A 21,569-nucleotide genomic window follows, 5' to 3' on the forward strand; every position below is an offset into this window, starting at 1 on the left:
GTGTCCTAAGGGGCCATATTGTGTCCTATGACCCCTTAGGACACCATATGACCCTTTAGGATGCCACATTGTGTCATTAGGGGTTGTATGGTGTCCTAAGGGGTCATTTGGTGTCTTATGACCCCTTAGGACACGATATAACCCCTTAGGAGACCATATATACTAAGTTTCAAATAAGGAGAGATATAAGGGTGAAGAGAGATGAAGAACTAAAGAGAGGGAAAAGAACTAAAGGACAAGGACATAAATAGAGATATAGATATTAAGGAGTATGAAGTGAGAGGGAGAAAAACTAAAGGACAAGGATGGATAGAAAGAGGTAGACATATCTAGATATTGAAAAGGAAAGAGGAAGATGGAGATAAAATATGAAGATAAAGGGAGAGGGAGGTGAATAGATATAGAGAAAGAGAGAGTTAAAGACAAAGATAAATATATGAAGAGATGGAGAAAAATGGATAGAGAGGGGTAAAGAGAGAGATTAAAAAAAGGAAGGGATAGAGAGATATAAAGGGAGAGAAATGTTGATAGATAGAGATATATAGATAGTGCAAGAGAGTGAGAAAGAGAGATAGAGATTATAGATAGGGATAGATAGAGAGGGAGAGAGAGAAAGATGAAGATATAGAGATATAAAGGCAATATAGAGAAGATGTGGGGAGAGAGCCAAACATATATAAAGATGGAGTAAATAAAGAGATAAAAGTAGAGAAAGGGAAAGATACTTCAAGAGGGTGATAGAGGAAGAGACAGAGAAGTAGATTAATCATGTATAGAGGAAGATATATAAAGATATAAGAACATATAAAAGAGAGATTGATAGGGAAAGATATGGAGATGTGAAGATGGAGATAGAGATAGATATGGATAGAAAGTGATAGAGAGAGTCAGACAAATGAAGGGAGAGATGGAGTGAATAAGTGAGATTTAGAGATAATGAGATAAAAATATACATGAAGATAGATCTATAGGGATATAGAGAGAGAGGGGACAAGATAGAGAGATAAACAAGGTGATATAGACAAGTAATATATAAGTATAGGTAGGATAAGGTAGAGGAGGGAGATAAATAGAGAGAAGAGAGATTATTAGAGAGAAATATCAAAATAAGGAGTGACAATGATGGAGTGGGAGAGGGAGAGATAGGAATAGAAAGATGGAATATATGCAAAGATGCATGTAACTTGGGAATTTATTTATCTAGATGGAATGAGAAAATAAGTGAAATAGGTAGAGAAGAAAGAGATATATAAAATATATTATATAAGTATAGATAGACAAGTGATAGATAAAGGAGGTGATAGGAAAAAAATGAGCCTTTGTATGCAAAATTTGTGAATATTTAAAGTTTTAAAATTGAAGGACTAACTTCAAATGATTATAATTATTTTTTTGTTTATAATATAATAAAACTACCTCATCTATTTGATAGGTCTCTGAATTACCTTTCCAATGCCTGTAAAAAATCAAAATTTCGATAAGAAACGGAAAAGTTATGCCCATTTTATGAAACTATATTTTTTATGTTGAGAAAAATGGATATCCGATTTTGAAAGTATGATATCACAATAGTGACATCACAATGGTGACATCACAATAGTGACATAACAAATCGGATATCCGATTTGGTTTGGTATTACCAAACCAAATTCAAATTTTGCCTGACCCAAACAAAAAGTCAATGCGGATTTTGGCATGTTTGGAAAGGTTGAAAACACGTTTTTTTCTCCATTGCCTTTTTTTGGCCCCCCATGATCTTGCACATACCTTTTTTTCTATTCATTTTCTGTGTTTTCTATTTTAAATTTGTGTATTTGAATTTCATTTATATTTATAGTTTGTTGTCGCAGTTGTTGTTGTGTGTAAGTATAATGCACTATGCTTCAAACAATTGTTGAATATGTTTTATAGATTTTCTTTGTGGGATTGGAAATTGATGGTAAAAGAAAATTATTATCCATGTCATTTTCTTTCTTGAGAGGTTCAAAAATAATTTTGCAATATATATATATATTGACAGATTTTGCTACACTGATGAAAGCTATGAGTGCAAATGGTATTATATGCCCCACTAGTCTTAGCCATAAATTATGGTCAATAAGAGATGAATCTTAGAAGATTAGCTAGAATTAAATATCCCCATAGTCCTAGTTGCAAATAATATCTTTATATTTTGGTAACTAACATCCTATGCTGCTCGGATGGATGTGTGTGAATTGATGAGATGAAGAGTCAATATTTCTTCATCCAATGTGCTAGATGGAATTCAGTTAGTATAGTTTCTTGTAGTGGTGGTTGTTTCACAATGATCTATTGAGTGGTGTCCTTGGATTGCCACAAAACATGTTCTTTTCTTTATCCCAATTAAAATTAGGGCTCTTTCAAAGTTTTAATTAACTTTTTATATAATTTTTAAACAAACTTGAAGTTTTCAATTACATGGACCATTCTATTCAATTTTTTTAATGTTAGAATTCCATCATCCTAGGTTGTTTGTGGCATTTAACCCATTTGACCAACTTATGCAATGTTGTCCTGCCCACACTTGGCAGGAACTACGCTGCCATGGAGCTCTTGTTCATTTTTAGCTTAGAAGTGGCTTGATTATCTTGGATATCAAGTAACTCTTGATGATAACCAAATATATTATAGGCATCCAAAGTGACCAAAATAACACTCAACATCTTCATCACGTTAGCACTAGAAATATGTTTGTTTGCCAACTTTGCATTGATTCTATCATCAAACTTACTCTAGAGGACTTGAACATCCATTTGCTGAAAATTATCTTTCACTAATACATTTGTAATGATGGTCATGAGATCATCCTATATTTTTATTTTTATCATCTCATAAGTTGTCAACAACTTTTCATATTCAATCGATTTTTTATTGATATTCACAATCTTCGAATTTATGCTTTTTATCAAACATTTGACTAATTATCTTCCACATTGACGATTTTTTTTACAAAAATAAGTATATTATTGTCTATCTTAGACAACTCTTTGAATTCCTTTCATATACCTTGTCATGCCAATTCTTGCTCTTTGGTGTTTTTCAACTCATCTGTTATCTCTTGTTCTTGAAGACCAACCTTTTCATAAATGCATTTTTCTTTGACTATGAAATCTAAAGCTTCAGCTTCCATTTGGTTTACCCATCCCTAAATCATCCTACCATAAGATCAACACTTACGTATATCTTTTACAAAATTCTAGTCTCAATAATACCTTTAGAACCTGTAAGTGTTGATGTGAGAGTTGTCTCTGAAGGAACATCAAAAGGGTCCATAATGTAGACTTCAAGTAGGATGTCAATATTTTCCCTTGGTTTTGGAGTTGATCTTTTGAGTGCTTCTCTTTTTCTATTCTCTCTATCAATTAGACCACAAACATTAAAAAGTTATGGACATCTCCCTCAACTGATGAAGGACCAAGATCTACCTTAGTGATGTTGAAATCACTTTCATTTGCCTCCTCTATGTTCTCTCAAGTAGGTCTAGCAATTTCAACATAAAGGTTGCCTAATGAAGAATTGGTTACCAACTATGATGTCACCTTAGTCTTCTTTGGTTTCACTATTTTCTAGAGCAAATAAGAAATTGTATTAAATCCAAGAGTCAGTAATTGAATAACCCTTTTCTTGTTTTGTAAATTTTATTGTAGCCATGAAGAAGAAGAAGATTGCAAAGGTTCCTAAATGTTGGGGAATGGTGAGTTCATTGACATTGAGTATTGGGAACAAATGGTAATGGAACTTCATCTCAAGTGAGTAATGTCTACCATTGGTATCTCAGATGGGATGAATCCATGAGAAGGGGGTCATGCAATGATGATAGACAGTGAAGAAGAAGAAATTTGTTGCTCATTATTGTTGGCACATTGTTGTGGGGTTGTATACTTGTTTCCTTCTTCATCCTCCTAAATTGTATTTATCACCCTTCCCCTTGTCCTAGACCTTTTTTTCCTTATAGTAGAATCTTTTTCACATGCTTTTGCAAGTTCCCCACTTTTACTTGGGTCTTCATCATCACCATTATTGCCTAAAGCAATTTTTTATGAATTCAAAATTAAGGTGAAATTCCATGATTTAGAAGAGAAGACAAAGCTACATGACTAGAATTCCTCTTTCTAGAACTAACAACCTTATTTGGAGGTTGAATGGTTGTAGCTTCAAGAATTTTGTTTTCTACCTAATCTCTTGTCCTTCTCATAACACAAGTTGTTCTTTCATCTAGTTTCTTCAATTCTAGAATTGACCAATCTATAGGAGGTAGAGGAAGCACTTGGAGCTTCTCAAAATAGAAAGAGTCAATCATAGTTGACTCATCATCTTCAATGCCAGCTACATCCAATCTCAACCCAAAATAAATCATTTGTTTGACTATGAGTCTAATCAAGTCCCTTGTCCAAACTTTAAAATGATCTTTGTAATCTTCCCAGAAATATTGAATGTTAGGGAGTGATTGAAACTAAAGCCAAGATTTAGTTTCTCAGTAGCAGACCCTTTGATATCAAAAGGGAATCTCATAGTGTACATCTAAATTTGATTTGTAACTATAATGACCAATGTAGATTAGGAAAGGGATGCCATCCTTTCATTTATTTCTACATATCCTATTGATTTGACTACTTTCTTTCATATTTTAATTAGCATCAATATGTCATCTAAAACTCTTGGTAGCATGAGTTGATATCCATCATAACCTCCAAGCTTAATGTAAGTAAACCTTGGGAATTGGATTAAGTAACTCCCATATTGCTGATCAAGTGCCACTTCTTCTGGAAATATTATGAGCCCAATGTTTCCCTAAAGTTCTCTTACTATTATCATGGTGAAGGCATCATTAACTCTTTGAAAATGATGAAAACTCTCTTCCAACGACAACTATAGATGATAATCATAAATCAAAGTTATCTCATATAGATACCATGATTATTAAGCCTCAACCAACTCTTCATTCTAGGAATGGCATAAAATAGATAAGATGTCATGTAAAAATATTGGTTTGCTTCAAGCTCAATCAGCTAGTTGTGTAGGTTATTGCTTATGATCTCCACCCAATCAAAGAATTGAACACCTTCACATATGATGTTAGTAGAAAGAAACATCTATCCCTTGAAATCATGAGTCTTTATTTCCCATTAATTTTCTAAAAAAGATAACCATATTAATGATATCTTCCTCCAAAAAGGACATGTGGATTAACCCTGACAAATGTGATATTCCTTTCCTAGGTGTCAATAGCCAATTTCTGGCTATAGCATTGAGGCATCAGGTCTTATTATAAAAAAGGTATCTTTCCACATGCTCTTTGTCGGCATCTGTGTATTGATCTCTCATTGACAACTTCAAAACAATTGTGATGGAAATCGGATCAAGTCTCTCAACCACTCTATCATCGACTGTTATTACTTCCTGAGTATCTAGATTCTGTTCTCTCATGCATTCCAACAAAATTTCTAGACACTGAACTAATATCAGGTGACCTCTCACACATGCTAATCCACTATTTAACATTTTTGAGAGCAATTGGAGTCTTTTTCTCATATTCCATTGACTTCCACAACTCATGGATGCTAACATTTCCCAATATGGTATCAATTTTCTCAAGCAGTGTACATTCAAAGATGAGAGCATAGTCATGTCCCTGATACTTGTATTTCACCTTACCCCAAGTTCTTTGTTCTTGGTTACAAGTAAAGTATGATGAACTAAAAAGTTGCCAGGTACAACCTCTTTCCTATTGTTAACTTGCCAATGTTTTGATTTTACCAATTTTCTGGTGCAATCATTCTAGTCCATGAGATGACATCATTTTAGGCACTATGTCAAAGCAATTAAGTGCACTATTGATGATTTGCTCAATAGTTCCTAAAGTCATTTCTACAAATTAGTTAGGATACCTGCAACCTTGTCATTCTAAGACCCCATTTCTTTGAAGCAGTGTGTCAAACGTTTCAAGTGTTGGGTACACATGACTATGCAAAGTATTTGTTTTAAAAATTCCAAAGTCTTCTTAATGAATCTATCTTCTAAAAATCTTGCAAATGATGCACTCACTGGGAGGTCCTCTCTTTCAAAGCAGGTCATTACATAGTTTTCTTTTTGTCTAAGTGTCCACTGTAACTACAACATCTAACGAAAAGTGATGTATGCATCATTATTATCATTGGAAATGCTCAGCCTATATTCATATATGATCCATAGGTTCTAGGAAAATACACTCATGCAGGGACACTTGCATCTTTATTTTTCTCTACATATATATGTTTGTAAAAAAAATGATTGCAACCATCTATTTGCAAGTTAGTAAAGCCTTTTCAAGAAAGTCATCTTTCTATGTTTATTGCTATTTAGCAATTTGTGTCTATTTTTTTATTTTCTTTCTTCATTTGATATCAGACCCATGTGAGAAATTATTTGGGTTAAATTTCTGAAGTTGCGCAAAGATCCAAGGAGATCCAACTAGTAGAAGGAAGGTCGATGAGGTGAGAAGATAATCGTTTTCAAGACGAAGCTTTTTCCGCCACATTTGAAGTCGCAGGAAGATCACAGATAAAAAGAGGATGATTTGTATGCTGAAGGTTCTTGTAATGGAAATCTACTACCGCTTGTCTAAGTGTGTAGTTTGAAGACAACCATATACGTTGAAGAGTGAAGCCAACACATCAAATGAAGGTGAAAAGGTAAACTCGATCTTCATAGGACGAGATCAAAGTCAAAGGGATTCGTAGTCCAACAATAGAAGGAATTGAGGTTTTGAATGACCTCATGTTTGAGAAGATCCAGCCAGTGCAGTAAAGTTTGAAACCACTTATGAAAGGTGAAGGCCTCAATTTGTGAGGAAGCCCAATCATGGTCTTTGAAGAGGCCATAGTGGTTTTTATCAAAAAAAGGAGAGAAGCCTTCAACAAGAGGAGAAAAGATCACAAGTTTTGTGAAAGCTGGAGAAATTATTTTAAGCAACCGATATGCAATCATATGAGGAAGTCAGATCCAAGTCTTAGAAAAGGCTTGAAGGAGTTAAAAGACACAAATTTCTTCAAAAAGTAGATAGAACTTTATATTCTTTCAAAACTGAATACAAAACACTTCTTGATCGTGTGATCAAGAATCAATGATCGAATGAGCAAAGACAAAGATTTCATTACAAACTGCCTCTTTATATAGAGGTCTTTGACACATGAATGCCAAATAAAAATAAAAAAAGCAAACATACAATTAGCTTTTTATGCAAATTATATTTTTAGAAAAACCTATCTTTAACTATATTTAAAATCTTGACGTAAATTTCATTTTTAGAACTCTTATTTTAGCTCTGGCAAACTAGAGTTCTTCCCATGCAAATAGAAAAAATTACCAATATTTTATTTTTATTGCATACAATGAACTGCAGTTTGAACTACAATTGATTACATCCACGTGGAAAATTAACACGCCCAACAATTTTGTGCAATCATTGCAATCATTTCATTAGAGGGATTATGTCAAACAGTTAGTGCATTGTCTATGCCCACACATTTTGCATTCATGCTTACCAGGTTACTTCCAACTGCGCTAAATCATATTTCTTTGGAGCATTTTGTTGAGCAATTCAGGTGTGTTGTCTATGTTTCTATATTTTATTTGCATTTTTATGAGAGAATTTCAAGCTCATCATACCTGGCGAAGATCTCCCTTCTGCATGCTTTGATGGATGCTTTTAATCTGTATTTTCTCTTCGTACGGGTAGGCAGGATGATGGCAGAGGCTGTCGAATTTGGTTTTGCCTTGCACAACGCGTTTGCTTGATAGTTTCTGGAACCTTAATCAACAAATTAGATTTGTGAATACCAATAGTCACTGTGCATTTCCTTCACTGGTAGCTTCTTATGAGATGACACTTTTGAGCCATATTGTTAAACAATTGGGCGCCACGTTTAATCTACATTTCCACGCTATGAAAATAATGGAAAAGGTTGTTTAATTTGGCTTTATGCTTGTAAGTTACGTTTGCGTGAGAGTTTCTGAAGCCTTCGCAACAAATCTATTATGTGCATATCCGCAACCATCACATTCATGAAACCACATCTTCGAGGCTTCCTGTCAAAATCCATTTGCGCACACCCTGCAACATTTCACGTTATTCCTTAAGATTACATCTCTTTGAAGCATTTTGACAAAAAGTAGTCGTGCATTGTGATTTCCACCAAAAATTGATAAAACTCCGGCAGTTTCGGCGACGGTTACCAAAATAGTGCCTAGGAGGTTCTAACCAAGAACCACCAATATACAAGTTTTGTACTCCATTCCACCACAGAATAGGGGAGGTTCAAACTCCCGACCTCCTATGTCCCACGCAAGGCTCCAAACCACTGAGGCGTGGTTTTCGGAAGAAATATGGTCGAAATTGTTCTTGACATGTGGCGAAAATGGTAAAGCCGAGAAAAGAGGGGCTTGGGCCAAACCCAAGCCGCTCCCACATACAAAAACTCAAACAGAAATCACCCGAAATAAACCTTAATTAAGATTTAAACCGATCATGAACCACACCAAACATAAAAAGAAATCAATCCCGAAAGATTAGTCAAAGCTTATGGATAAGACGTATGGTAAATATGTGGTCGGTATGATTTATAAGGTTAAATGGTTATTTATTATTTTGTAAAGCCCAAAATTATAAGGGCCATTAGCTAAAAGGCTTAGGTTTATTTCTTAATAGTCAACCAACAATTAGTTTTTAAGGAATTTTATGTTCTTAATAGCCTACCATTATTTCTGGAGAAACTTTATGTGATCTATTAGTCTAAACATTAATGATTTGTTAATTATAAGTTATTCTCTCTATTAGTCTAAGCACTTTTCATTCACAATATGGAAATGTCTAAATTCATCTATGCTAAAAGTTAGGTGCTATATGAAGATTACTTTAAAAAATAAAGAAGGTTTAAGTTCCTTAACGTAAGAGTACTTTCAAATCATCCACCAACAAATTAGAGTTAAAAAACCAAAAACTAGTGAATCCTTTGAAGTTACAATCTATTAATTCCTTCATCTTAATCGTAATCCCACAAACTTAATAGTTCCCAAAATTCACATTTAATCTAAACTAAATCTTGTCCATTTCAATTTATAACACTTACTTCCTTAATATTGTTGAACAACCCCTCAAATCCCACAACTCACATTGCTCATCCACTAATATCTATAACAAGAATTATGGCACTCAAATATTATTTATTTATATTGAATGATACTTTTATACTCTATATTTTTTAAAGAACAAAAAAAAGGTACACATATACATATCCATATACATATAAGAATTTAAAATAATTATATGTTTTTAATTATGTATATTTTAAATATAATTCTTTAAATATATTAATTTAAAAATATCATGTCTAAAATTTTGCAACTAAATCTTCTTATCATGACAATGAATTGGGATATATTTGTTCCTCGAAATTGAAGATTTATTCCTTCCACGACTTCATCATATCCTACACATAATAAATAAATATTCATATTTAAAGAAGGAAATTTAGAAAGCAGCTGTTGGTTAGGAACAGTTCTTTCTTAACAGCCACCAGCAACAACTTAGTAACGCGGATGATAGCTCTGTGCCGATTAACAAGTCAGCAACTGCAACTGTATTAAGTTAGTAAATAGGAGGCATGCAAAGAATCCATGATTATGTAACTAAGATTGCTGAAAATGCAATGTTCCTTCATATTGCGCTTATATCAGGCACCGCCTGCTATGGTTGCATTACCACATTCATTGTGAAAGAATTACGCGAGTATGAATCGGTATAAAGCAAAAGTGGAAGGAGGCAGCAAGTATCTTTGCGCTTGGGGCAATGACGCAGCTAGTGAGGTTATAACCGAGGCGCGTCAATTGCTGGTTGAAAACTATTTCCAAACCCCCTCTATGGCCTTCTTCCGCGGGAGGCCATTGAGAATTTTTGGAGGGCTATCTTTGAGATGGGCCACACAAATATAAAAATTAAATTACATTATGTTTTACTTTTGCAATACCCATCAAATTTAGAACTAAATGCCAGCTTAGATGGCTGCAAATGATTTTCACGATGGGTTAGCCATCAACTGACAGTTCATTTGATTGTCTCCCATCCTCATGTATCTATACAATGAGTGCATATGCTTCCAGACCTTATTCATAGAGCTTACAATTCTAATATGGAGTGCATACTCTTCCAAATCTTATTCATAGAGCCAACAATTCTAACGTAGCCTGACTTCAAACTTAAATTCAAATTTGCCAATGAAGGCCAGGAGACATTTTTAAGTAGTTATTGCTTGCCAATGAAGACAGGAGACTTTGCTTTTCTAAGTAATTATTGCTCTATTCCATTCAAGCTTGTTCATCAAGACAAACAGACTTTTTTCTGAGTAGTTATAGCTTCTATTTCCTTTACGCTTGTCAATCAAGATCAAGCGACTTTTCTAACTAGTTATTGCTTCTATTCTCTTCAAATACTATATAAATTTGGGGTTTGATCTTCCGAACCTTAGTAAAATGTTTGGAAATGGTACTTAGATACCCTTTTAAAGATTTATAAGCCTTGTAAAGGTTATTTGTAGCTCTCTCCATATTTGTCTATAGTTGAAGACATTAACTATTAAACTAGCCATTCTCTTGTCTTAGAGCTTAGCCTCAATGCATTAAATTGGCCCATTTTATATGGTTCATTCTTTATTAATGTCTTTTAATAAAAAATTAAAAAATTAGCTCTAATACATGAGCATTGTGTTTTCCTTTTCTGTGGCCATCTAGGGAGCCTCAAATATCTTTTCTAGTTGTGCTTTTAGGTAGAAAGACCCTGGAGTTGGATCCATGACCTTTGAAAACCACTTTGTCCTTCCTCATTAGCATATGGTTTTTTTTTTGAGGGATTGGCCTTCAATTTTCTCACATTGTGATTAGATCCATTGAAAACATCACACATAAATATTCCCACATATTCATACCACATATAAATTTTCTCACATATATATACCACACCTCCAATGCCAGAGCAACCCAGACAGAGGAACCCACTCAACAGAACCAAACAGCCAGACCATGAGAATACTGCGCTGGGACTCCTATGCCCACTCCTAACGATACTACTATGGAGCGGACTACTCTCGAGAGGAAGGCCTTCCCAGACAGACGAGCAGCTGGGCCTACAGAACAGACAGGCGGGATACCAGTCAGAAACTATAACTATAACTACTATAACTATAACTATAACTACTATAACTAGAACTATAAAGTGGTGGGGAGGGACCAGAGACTCGATCCGACAAACAGGCATTCCTTTAATCTGCAGGCAGTGACTTACCTGGTAGGCAGGCAGGCAGGCAGGCAGAGACCGGAGGACCAGGAACAGCTCCCAGCACTCTACTCCACAAACAGTCCAGGGGAGGGAGCCCCTCTTCGACCCAGGAGGAGCAGGAAGAGGGACGACCAGAAGGGAAAGCCTCGATACCCGGCCCCAGGCGGCGGAAAGGTGCACCTTCCTAGGTATGGAGGTAGGGGGGTTGACGGAGGGTGGAATATGGAAGGCCAACGCAGCTAGTGATCCTCGCCAACGCCAATAATATATTTGAGGGGCAGTCGATACAGAAATCGATCTCAATGAGACTCCCGAGCGAGGAACTACCCGCCAACCAGTTCGGAAAGAGTAACTCTGAAGGAGATCATAGTGGAGCAAGTGAAAGATTTCAGAAGAACATGGAAGCAGTACACAAACTGTATGAAGAAATCAGAAAGCAAGAAGAGTTTGAAGCACTATTGGCCAAAAGGTTACCGAGAGGCAAAGGTAAGTATAAAGGAAAACTACCTTTGAAATGTTTCAATTGTGATAAGATTGGACATATGGCTTCTAACTGTCCTGACAAAGATTATACTGAAAAGAGAGATTATCGAGATGACAGACTGAAAGATAACCATTACAAATGACACCGAGACTTCAGAAGAAGAGATAGAAAGACATGCTTAATAGCTGATGAGGAATCTAATGATGATAAATCAGATGAGATTGATACAGAGGAAGTTGTTTATGTGGCTATCAAGGATGGATCAGATGAAGAAAGGTATGAAGAAAAAGCTCTAATATCTCACATAAACACTAATGATTCTTGGATTATAGATAGTGGATGCTCACATCACATGACAGGTGATAAACACAAGTTTATTAAATTAGATGATTATGATGGAGGCTATGTAAGATTTGGTAATGATGCACCATGTCTGGTAAGAGGTAAAGGATCCATAACACTTCTTGACAATGCTAAATGTAATGATGTTTATTGGGTTGAAGGTTTGAAATACAATTTGTTGAGTGTAGCATAGCTAAACAACACAGGTTACCGAATAGAATTTCAGAAGGGAATTGTCAAAGTTCATGACAAGAATGGAAAGTTAGTTGCTACCGGGACACAAACAAAAGGTAATACATTTCATCTTGACTCAACTCAGAATAAATGTCTATATGCAAGGATAGATGATACCTGGTTATGGCATAAAACGTTTTGTCATGTTAATTTTGATAATCTGATAAAAATAAGTAAGAAGCACTGAGTCTTGAAAAACCTGAGAATGCTATGTGCCGAGGATGCTAGATGGGTAAGATGACAAGATCAAGCTTTACAAGTAAGTCCTACACTTCTAAGGGAATTTTAGATCTTGTGCATACTGATCTTTGTGGTCCTATGAAAGTTCAGAGTTATTATGGTGATAAATATTTCATATTATTTGTGGATGATTACTCAAGGATGATGTCAGTAATGTTTTTAAAAGAAAAATCAGAAGCTTTTCAAATGTTTAAATGGTACAAGGCTAGAGTTGAAAATCAAACAGGAAGACAACTAAAATGTCTCAGATCAGATAGAGGAGGAGAGTTTACTTCTAATGAGTTCAACTTATTTTGCAATGATCATGGTATAAAAAGACAAGTCTCTACACCGAGAACTCCACAGTAGAATGGGATAGCTGAGAGAAGGAACAGATCTTTTGTGGATTGTGCCAGAACCTTGATGATTGAAAAGAAAGTTCCACAGACATTTTGGAGAGAAGCAATAAGCACAATAGTTTACACCCTGAACCGAGTACAATTGAAGAAAGGATCTTTGAAGACACCCTATGAAATCTGGTATGACAAGAAACCTAATGTAAGTTATTTTAAAATCTTTGGGAGTAGATGCTATGTTCACAAAGATGACAAAAATGGTAAGTTTGATCAGAAAAGTGAAGAAGGAACATTTCCAAGTACATAAAGGAAATCTTGAAGAAATTTGGAATGGAGGATTCAAAACCAGTAAGTACTCCTATGACTACCAACTATAAACTATCAAAGAATGATGAATCTGCATCTGTTGATGAGACACTTTATTGATCTATGATTGGAAAGTTGCAATATGTTGTTCACAGCAGGCCAGATATAGCACATGTAGTAGGTATTGTTGCAAGATTTTTTGCAGATCCTAAGGAAACACACGTGATGACAATCAAAAGAATTTTTAGATACTTAAAGGGCACTGAAGATTATGGCTTAGTATATCGGAAAGGAAATGTTTTTGATTTAAAAGTTTATACTAATGCTGATTGGGCAAGCAACATTGATGACAGGAAAAGCACAAGTGGAGGAGCTTTCTTTTTAGGAGAAAGACTAGTGAGTTGGCTTAGCAAGAAACAAGGATGTGTTTCTCAGTCAACAACAGAAGCTGAATATGTTGCTGCAACACTGAATTGCACCAATATAGCATGGATCAAACAACTGTTGGAAGGCATAAATGAGCAAGTTACCGAGCTAGTAACTATATTATGTGATAACGCTAGTGCCATTAACATTTCAAAGAATCCTGTTATGCACTCTAAGACAAAGCACATCTCTATCAAATATCATTATCTTAGAGAAGAAGTTCAAGAGAAGAAAGTGGTTTTGGAGTATGTTAGCACAAAGGAAGAAATTGCAGACATCTTCACCAAGCCACTGCCAAAGGACACTTTTGAGTATCTCAGAAGTCAGTTAGGGGTCCTACCCCTATCTTCCATTCACTAACCGAGTTCGGTGAAAGCATCAATTCAATGACTCTACAGAATATCTTGTAGGAGTTGATGTTGATTTACACACTTTAGGAGGTTTTCTAAAGGTGTGCAGGAAACAATAATCAGGGAATAGGAATTGAAGAAAAAATGCTCTGACTGAGACTGAATTGATACATAATAGAATGAAATTTACTTCTCAGAGGAAGAAATTATGTTTTTAGTTCTTTTCATTTTTGGCATTGTTGTCAAAGGGGGAGAAGACTAATGTAAGGGGGAGAAGACTAATGTATGGGGGAGAAGTCTACTGACCGAAGGAGAAGACTACATTTCAGAACCGAGGAGAAGACTAATGACAGAGGGAGAGCATTTCAGAATTTCACATCAATTTGAATCCGAATCAATAAAGTCAAATCAATTGGTTTTGCCATCAATGCGAAAGGGGGAGATTGTTGGCATTATAACAGGCAAGAAGAAGGTTGGCATTCCAATTACAATGAGAGATTGTTGGCATTTCAATAAGGATATTGAGAAGGTTGTTGATGACTATGGATATAATTGATTAAGGATGATTACTATCTTAATATTATTATTTTGTCATTGATGTCAAGAAATTAATTTTCTAATTTAGTATGATGTTGCCATATCTTAAGAAGTATGATTTGATGATTATAAAGAAGTTGGTAAAAGACACAGGAAAGAATATGATGAATAAAGGGATGAATAAGTTATTCAATGGGCAACTATTACCAAGTTAGACAATGATGAGATCATGATGTTTAGATTGTTTTGATATCCTACATATGCTATTGTTTGAAAGGTTAATACTATACTATGTTATCGATAAAAGAACCTAGTCAGTAAACCCTAAAGAACCTAGTCGATAAACCCTAAGGAACCTAGTCAGTAAACCCTAAGGTTATCGCTATCAAATAATAAAGGCAGAATGTCTGCCGAGTGAAGTTTAGTATTTATCGAGTTACAACCAAGCTATAACAAAATGCATTAAATGTCTACATGTGATATTTAATGAAGGAAGCTGATGAGCTGGAGCGGATTAAATGATTGGTAAGCCGTGTATGAAGATTGTTAAAGAATCTATGGTAAAGAAAGATCGGCAGAAATATCTACAGCTCAGATTGAACCACAATACCCTAACACAAGTTCCAAGGTGAGGTAAAACATTTTCAGATCGAAGGATGCATTGAACCTGGACAAGATTGAAGATCTGATGGCTATGATTGATCATGGGAAATGTGATCAAGAAGATTAAGAGGTTGGAAGATTGTTTATAAATAGGAAACTGTTGATAAACAATGTATGCGGGCAAGTGTATGCACAGGGATGCTAAATAGTGATTACCGAGCACAGAAGCTTGAAGACTTGTTTTGATAACAGAGTATAGAGCCTAGTAGAGGGACAAGATAAGTCCTATGAATTGATTGTATTGAGCAAATGAGAATATGCTTCAACATTTTTAGATGTGAAGTTGCAGACATATTTTTATTATTGTTATTTTGAGAAGTAGCAGAAAATCTCTTAACCGAGTGGACTTAACTGTCTTATTTGTAAAATCCTCTAGCAAGGTGACATTCTTATTGAGTGTTTGAAATCCTTTAACAAGGTCACTTCTAACAAAGTGAAGATCCTAACAGATCTGAGGGAAATCCTTTAATTGAGTCACATCTAGCAATGTGTTTGTAATTTTTAACAGGTTTTTCTTTTAACTGAGCATACTCTAGAAGAGTATATTTCTTAGTGGGTCCGAAATCCCATAGTGCTTTTTCCCTATTTGGGTTTCCATGTTAAATCTGGTGTTATGAGGTTTATATTGTTCATATGCTTATAAGTTTGCATGTTTGATAGTTTTGGTTATATGACTGATATATATGTTACCGTGATATATATGTTACCGAGGTTGAATCTGATGTTTTTATGGATGATTAAGTTTGTATGATTCACCCCCCCCTCTCATCTTGTTGGCTATTGGATCTGTACTTATATTAAGTATCATAACTATCAATCCCTTACCCTATCTATTCATTGCTTCTATCATCTAGTGCTATCTACAATCTTTCTACACCTTATCCATATCCTCTAATCCATATCCCTTATCCTATCTATTCATTGCTTCTATCATCTAGTGCTATCTACAATATTTCTACACCTTATCCATACTCTCTAATCCATATCCCTTATTCTATCTATTCATTGTTTCTATCATCTAGTGCTATCTACAATATTTCTACACCTTATCCATATCCTCTAATCTATATCCCTTATCCTATCTATTCATTGCTTCCATCATCTAGTGCTATCCATATTCTATCTCTATCCATATCCCCTTTTCCATCCTTGACCTTGATCAAAACAATGGACAAAAAATCCATTTCCACCTCAATGGTCCAGTCATCCATTCATAATATTCCTTGTCTTTCTATACATTTGGGCAACCAAATACATCTTTCTTCTAATCCAAATACTAAAAAATTGAAATACCCAAAAACTCAAAAAATTGAAATATCCAAAAACTCAAAAAAATCAAAATATCCAAAAACTCAAAAAAAAAAACCGAAATATCCAAAAAAATCAAAATATTCGAAAACTAAAAATCGGCAAAATCAAATAAAAATTGAAACTAAAAAAAAATGAAAGCATGGACCATCCATCTAATCAGATCAACAATAGGAAAAATCTCAAAGTCTATAATCAAACTGATCACACATCTTGTTAATCAATTCATTACTCAAAATAAACATCAACATCAAACATGTCTTATACAAGAATATGTACACTCGAAACCAGACAAATCAGCCTTATACAGGGTACTCACTCTTTGAAACCAGACATTCCTATCAATCATCGAGTCTTGATAATCAATCCATCTATCAACATCAACATCAACATGTCTTATACAAGGATAGGTACACTCGAAACCAGACATATCATTCTTATACGAGGTACTCACTCTTTGAAACCAGACATTCTTATCAATCATCGAACAAATCAAAACAATGACATAGATCAATATGACTGCTAGATTTTGTTCTAGTTAGCCTTATCTTTATCAATTGATGGCAGTACATGTTTCACAAGTCATATTGTACATATCATATCCACCCATCTGAGACATCACCGGAAATTCACAAATGCTTATCAATCCTAGACATACTTAGCGTAGTCACTATCCTTGGTTTATCTGAATCATTTGTCCAAATCATATCCCACCATGGCTTGGTGATCAGTGTACATATCCATATTGAAGTAGTATCAACAACAAGGGGCAAAATCCTGGCCTCATTGGGGGCATTTCACCTTCAGGATTTTCAACATCAGACCAAACACGTAAGAAGACAACAAGGATCATAACAACCAACAGATGACAAATGACAATGCAAAAAGGCTAGACATGGCAGACTTAATCTGATTGGAATTGAACAAAAGATCTATTTGCAAGATGTTTTATTTGATAAGAATACATTCCAAATAGTATGCATGCTTACTTATGGTTCTTAATTTTTGCTTGTCATATCTCCTGAGCACCTCCAGGATGTATTACGACTAGAGAAGCAAGGAAGGAATGTGATGTTTTATTTGTCTGCTATCTGTGAGTGAAGTCTTTTATCATGCAAATTTGTCCTACAAAGCAATTAGGTGGCATATCACTGAGGACATTTCGGATTTGTATGGGACAAAGGTTAACTCTTTTCTGTTTACGCAAGCAACACTCAGGTTGTCTTGGTTCAATTATACCTCGACGCTTGTGTCATCTTGCAATATCAAAATCCTTGTAAGTTATACTCAGGTCGTCATGGTTCAATTATACCATGATTCTTGTATCAACTTTCAACAAATCCAGGCCCGATGATGAAAACAAAGGAATCACCGACACTTTGATCACAATAGATGGCAACATTGAGAATGAGATTGCATATTAAGATTTGCATTAGTTGCACATCATTATCATATTAATCTTGCATTAGGTTGCACATCATATTTCTCACATTTAGTTGCACATCATTATCATTATCATACATCTCATTTTCAAGATACATCTCATAATCATCATCTAGTCACATTCATCATTGCATCCCTTGCATGCATATCCATCGCATCATCATGGAATCTTTCTTCACTTTCATATCTTCATCATTCTTCCAAACTATCTATCATGTCTTATACAGTTGATGCTTTCTTGAAACCAGATGTTTTGATCAACTTTTATACAGGATATATCATTCCTGAAACCAGATGTTTTGATCAACTCTTATACAGGATATATCATTCTTGAAACCAAATGTTTTGATCAACTCTTATACAGGATATATCATTCCTGAAACCAGACTCTTGATCATCCATGTCTTATACAGGCAGTATCATTCCTAAAACCAGACGCTTCGATCATCTTTGTCTTATGCAGGCAGTATCATTCCTGAAACTAGACGCTCAATCATCCATGTCTTATACAGGACGTTTCATACTTGAAACTAGACTCGATCTCAATCCAATCAATCTAATCAATCTTATCAAACCCATGCATGTCATCACTATCCACTCTTCTATCTTTCAAGTAGCATTCTTCTTCTTTCGAGAGATCATTCATGCCTTTTGTGCATGAACGATCTCCCGAGGGGGCATTATCATATCAAATCTCAACATCAATTTCATATCAATTTCATATCAAATTTTCATATCAAATCAATTATTCATATCTGGGGCATCATCAATATCATTCATCAAATCTGGGGCATCACATCGACTTTTCATATCAAATCAATTTTTCATATCCACAACATCATATCGATCAAATTTTGACATCATATCCGACAACTTTTCTTTGAATCAACATGTGCACACACGTCACTTCAAAGAGGGGCAAAATGTAGAAGTATAAAAATGACCACTTTCTTAAGTGAATATTTGATATTCATTTTGACCTCATTCCGCCATTTAATTAAATTATTCACATTCATCTATTTGATTATTTAATAAGTTATTCAATTTATTTAATTAAATTCACCAAAGCCTTTTCTACCCTTTTAATTAAATAGATCACTTTACTTAATTAGTTTCCCTTTCTCCCCTTTTAATTAAATTTACATTTAATTAAATTATTCCTTGCAAGTAAATAAATTTAATTTATTTATTTTAATCCCCCACATACATTTATGCAAATTGCATCTATTTTAGTTGAAATAAAGTAATTTATTTTAATTAAAATTACCCTCCATCCACTTGCAAAATCCTACATCTCCCACTTGCCTCTCTAAACCCCCTTCTAGATTCTTCTAATCACTTCTAAATTAGCCTAACCCATGTCCTAAATATTGTCACATCCCTAAACAAAGAGAAGTCACTTCTCAAACCCTCAAAGTCTTTGAAAACCATTAAAGGCTTTATGTCTCCAACAAGTTAACCTTGAAAGTCTTCTAAACCATTAATGGTTAACTCAACCTTCTTGCATGATTAGAGACTTTCTCTCTAACTCAACCTTCATCTAACCCAAGGGTCTCATCAAGCATTCATTACTTTGACCATGGTTATTCCTTTAACCCTTGCACAAGAGTTTATCCTTTGGGTAAAAGCTCTGTCCAATGGATAACCCTAAGCTAACCTTAGCCTTACCTCCTAAGGTAACTTACATGTCCTCTAAAGCATTTAATACTTCTTACATCTCCTCTCAAGCAATCTCTTGTTGACAATTGTCACCATTTCATTGGTGAGAATTGTAAACATGGATTGATTAACTTTCAATCCCAGCCCTTGATAAGATTATCCAATCTTGACTATCCATTGCCCTATTTTCCCTATAAATAGATCCCATTCATTCTTCAAAACGATCAAGTCTTTGTGCATCAAACTTATAGTCTCATAACATTAAGCATATTATCTCTCTTTGATAGAATATAATTTTAGATCATTTTGATAACATTATAATCTTAGATATATCATGTTAATCTCATATCATGTTAGCTTCATCTTAGTATCATTTTCATACTAGTTTAAACTTCATATCAATATCTTGCATCCTATCATCATCTAGTTTCATATCTAATTCATCACTAGGATCTTGATTGCCTTCCATTTAGATCTTAGAATCATTTAAATCTCGTTCTTTAGGTTGTCATATTAAAGAATCAAATGCCCTTCCAAGCTGAGAGCCACCTTGAATCTTGAAGATCCTTGGAGATAGAGGAACATGGAACAATTTTAAAGAGTTTAGATTCATTTAACTTGCTTTGTTTGGATTTCTAACCTCTAATATAATGTTTCATGTGTGTGTTTGAATTGTTTTCTCCTTTTGGAGGTTGATACCACATTCCAGGCATAAAATATCTATAAAAAGAATTTTGATACTCAAATATTATTTATTTATATTGAATGATACATTTATACTCTCTATTATATAAATAACAAAATTTGTACACATATACATATACATATAAGAATTTAAAATAATTATATGTTTTTAATTATGTATGTTTCAAATATAATTATTTAAATATATTAATTTAAAAATATCAATGTCTAAAATTTTGCAGCTAAATCTTCTTATCATGACAACGAATTGGGATATATTTGTTCCTTGAAATTGAGGATTTATTCCTTCCACCACTCCAATATATCCTACACATAATAGATAAATATTCATATTTAGAAAAAGGAAATTTAGAAATCAACTGTTGGTTAGGAACAGTTCTTTCTTAGCAGCCACCAGCAACAACTTAGTAACACGAATGATAGCTCTGTGCCATTTAACAAGTTAGCAAATGCACCTGTATTAAGTTAGTAAATAGGAGGCATGTAAAGAATCCATGATTATGTAACTAAGATTGCTGAAAATGTAATGTTCCTTCATATTGCTCTTATATCAGGCACCGCCTGCTATGGTTGCGTGGTAATATTACACCACATGAAAGTTTTAATACCACATTCATTCTGAAAGAATTACGCGAGTATGAATGAGTATAAAGCAAGAGTGGAAGGAGGCAGCAAGCATCTTTGCGCTTGGGGCAATGACGCAGCTACAGAGGTTATAACCGAGGCGCGTCAATTACTGGTTGAAAACCATTTCCAAACCCCCTATTTGGCCTTCTTCCATGGGAGGGCTATCTTTGAGATGGGCCACACAAATCAAAAAATAAAATGATATGTTTTACTTTTGCAATATCAATCAAATTTAGAACTTAACGCAGCTTAGATGGCTGCAGATGATTTTCACGATGGGTTATCCATCAACGGACAGTTCATTTGATTGTCTCCAATCCTCAGGTATCTATACAATGAGTGCCTATGCTTCCAGACCTTATTCATAGAGCTTACAATTCTAATATTGAGTGCGTACTCTTCCAAATCTTATTCATGGAGCCAACAATTCTAACGTAGGATGAGTTCAAGCTTAAATTCAAATTTGCTAATGAAGACCAAGAGTCTTTTCTAAGTAGTTTTTGCTTGCCAATGAAGACAGGAGACTTTTCTTTTTTTCTAAGTAATTATTGCTCTATTCCATTCAAGCTTGTCCATCAAGA

At 34.6% G+C, this 21,569-nt stretch overlaps 2 non-coding genes across 2 annotated transcripts; both read left to right on the forward strand.

Annotated features, from left to right (window-relative positions):
• Window positions 1-9,829: 9,829 nt before the first annotated feature.
• Window positions 9,830-9,977, forward strand: LOC131072763 (U4 spliceosomal RNA). Its single transcript, XR_009112749.1, has one exon. It is a non-coding gene; the product is annotated as a U4 spliceosomal RNA (small nuclear RNA).
• An 11,061-nt stretch (window positions 9,978-21,038) lies between these two features.
• On the forward strand, window positions 21,039-21,193 carry LOC131072762 (U4 spliceosomal RNA). The gene has a single exon (XR_009112748.1). It is a non-coding gene; the product is annotated as a U4 spliceosomal RNA (small nuclear RNA).
• The last annotated feature ends 376 nt before the right edge of the window (window positions 21,194-21,569 follow it).

Source organism: Cryptomeria japonica, chromosome 5 (assembly GCF_030272615.1).
Source record: "Cryptomeria japonica chromosome 5, Sugi_1.0, whole genome shotgun sequence".
Lineage (NCBI taxonomy): Eukaryota > Viridiplantae > Streptophyta > Pinopsida > Cupressales > Cupressaceae > Cryptomeria > Cryptomeria japonica.